This window comes from Anoplopoma fimbria, chromosome 2 (assembly GCF_027596085.1).
Source record: "Anoplopoma fimbria isolate UVic2021 breed Golden Eagle Sablefish chromosome 2, Afim_UVic_2022, whole genome shotgun sequence".
Lineage (NCBI taxonomy): Eukaryota > Metazoa > Chordata > Actinopteri > Perciformes > Anoplopomatidae > Anoplopoma > Anoplopoma fimbria.
Window position 1 is genome coordinate 21,391,699 of NC_072450.1, and position 3,270 is coordinate 21,394,968.

A 3,270-nucleotide genomic window follows, 5' to 3' on the forward strand; every position below is an offset into this window, starting at 1 on the left:
ACCTGCCAGAACCAGAGCTGGCCTCTGGTGATTATGGGGGAATCATTATCTCTCTCTCCCCAAAAACTCATTTTATACCTGCCAACATCTGAGGAGAGGGGGGGGGGGGGGCAAAGGAGCAAAGGCTTCTATAACAGGTAACACAGGGAAAATTGTGTGTCAGGCGAGAAGGTTTGGGTACATAGGCAAAAAAAATACATGCAGCAAAACATCCTGCATTTTTTGCAATCAAGGAATTGAAATTTTTAAATAAATATGATAAGATTAGGATTATATGGGATGATAGCTACATAACATCCGATATGGGCAAAAGAGTGACGGTAACTGAATGATGTTAAACTAGAGTCACAAGCAAGTATAGTGAGGGAAACTATTTTTGAGATTTGTTGAGTTCATTTGTAGTTTATATGAGACTAAACATGCGTTCAATCCCTTCATTCCCAAATCTGTTGCTTTTTACTACTGCCATACTTTGCTCCCTTTGATTAGTTTAACTATGCCTCTCTGCTCTTTTCGTTCAGATTTTGTTCCCTCCACCCACAATTATCTAATCAGTTTAAAACTGTACAGTCAAATCCCTCTTGGCTCACATCATCCAATCAAGTAAGGCTAAATATTTCTGTCCTCTGGTCAGTATTCCCCCTATTTTCGCCCCTTTTCTGACTTACCCCGTCATCTGCACCTGTATCTTGCTGTCTGTTCCCAAACCTACCATCTGATAATGTTCCCACGCGGCTCACATTCTGCAATAAGGGTACGTTTTCATTCTCATCTCGCTGACTGCAACTGTAGCAGCAGCGCTCTCTCACTTAACCCCAAAAGAGTCTGTGCCAAAATTTAATCAGTCGCTCTGGGAATTCCAATCATATATGAAATGCAATTTTCCCTTTGATTTCACTGTTATTGAGATTTATATTGACTATAATATAAAATGTTGATGTCTTACGCATGAATACTTGTAATCACTTGCATGTGGGAAGTCCCATTGTTTTATCTGTAAAAAAAGAAGAAAAGCCCCTACATTTCATGTGCTACTGTGGTTGAAATCAGTTCTCTCTTTATCTCTCTCTCTCTCTCTCTCTCTCTCTCTCTCTCTCTCTCTCCCCCCCCCCCACCCCATGCCCAAAGACAGCAACACAAGTTTCTCTCACTTCCTCTCTGCTGATCATATGTGTGTTGGTTTCAGCCAGGCAATTGGCACATCTGTGTGCTCACATCCCCTCTCACTTCTCTCATCGGCACACTTACTTGCGCCAACAAAAATACATTGTTGTGTGTGTGCATGTGTGAGTGCGGCCATACCCACAGACCACTCCATCTGGGTTAGGGGTTAATGAGTCCTGGCGGGTCAGAGGTCAGGGAGGTGAAGGGCTACAACGTTGCTAGAGTTTCACATGAGAGACCCTTTCAGCTGTCCAAGCGTTGTGTAGTTTACTTCGGCATCTATGATTCTAAATGTGAGAAGGCAATGTTTCAGCATGTGTCTTTTCCCAGAGCAGGCGTGCTTTTTCTCTGATTAGAGGTGACTGCTTACTGTCACCCACATGGTGTAGTGTTGTGGGGGAATAAATGAAGTCAAACTGCCATGATCAAAGAAACTACCTTGGGCCCTAATTCTTTTCTATTTCTTCCGGACAACTTCTCTGGAATGTAAGAAATGAGAAGTAAACATGGAGTGGGTGGGAAGGACTTTCCATACGAAACAAAATTGTGGCGTAAATTTCTAGGGAAATTATCAATGGGAATTATGTTTGAATGTTTATAGGAGCATTTTCTATTTTGTTAAATAGTTAAATCTGACATTGTTTCAATGTGTTTTCACAGTTTTTTTCTGAACATCAATTTTGACATTTTGCTAGCTAGATTAATAGTTACATTATTCCTTATCCCAAAGACATTTTTCGCCCCTTTTATATTATTATATTTTTAACAGACACCACATTAAAAATCTGTGCGTATTTGTTAATAGAAACAATTATTGTGCATTGTAATAGTGTACAACCCAGGCAGACTGAACGGTTAGCTTTGCAGTTATTTTTAGCTTTTGGACTTTTTTAGCTATTTGTTTTTGATTTCTAGCTTCTATAGACTGAAATGTTGAGTCTCCCGGCTCTCATTATCCTAAGCATAAACAACTTTTTTGTAGCTTCAACCAGCTAACTTTCAAACACAAAATCACAGATAGTCAAAGCAGCTGGTATAGGAAGTCAATCATCTTACAACCCAGAACCTATCTCTGTAGTTTATGGACCAAACCGGGGCCAAAGGTCCAATTCAAATTTGACCAACATTTACCAGGAATACCAGCAGACAATTTGGATTGGTGCTCATGGTTTAATTCAAAGGTATCTCCTATAAAAATACATTATGTCTGTTACAGGTTGATGTGGGATGAATGGTATATGAGGACAATGCTTAGTGAGAAAATGTGGATGATGGAAATATATTTGAAATATTGGTGCCATCTGTCAGGATGGCATTAAAAGTCATAACCGCCACCTGAGCGCAGTTCGGAGCGGTGGCCATGAGCTAGTCAGTGGGCCACGCTCACATGCACAAACATGCGCTAATAGCACACGTGACCAGCCCGGCTATGTAAACAAAGAATGGAGAAGGTCAGATCATAACACAAACAGAGAGAGAACGACTTCATACTCTGCTCAGATAAACATTACTACACTATATCTTAACATGGCAAATACTTGTTTGCTGCCATGTTTATGTTCTGAATCAAATTTAGCACCTTTAAGAAATGGAAAAAAACATGGTTGAAAAAGTTTAATGTTGGCGCAACTATATTGACGTTAGGACAAAATAGTTACACACACACAAACACTTAGAACGGGCAGATGGACGGACAAGTGTCATTATAGCCCCCGAGGAGCAAGGTGCACAGAAGCAAAGGATCCTGGGAGGGAGGAAAGGGGGTTAACCTAGAACAGGGGATGCAAGGAGGGAAGGAGTGGCTGCTGGCCGCAGACACAGCTGGTTCCTGACAGCGGAAGCCCAGATGGAGGCCCAGGTCCTGTTGCCTGCTCCTGTCTGCTGCTATCACTGCAGCCAGTTCTGCCGCCTGGCCTCCCCAGGGGGCTGCAGCCCTGCAACATGCAGGAACACACGCACACACACACACACACACACACACACACACACACACACACACACACACACACACACACACACACACACACACACACACACACTGTAACATACTGATACACACACTTCTTCTTTGCGCTGCAGTGGCAGGCAGGGCAGGAGGAGGGCTCA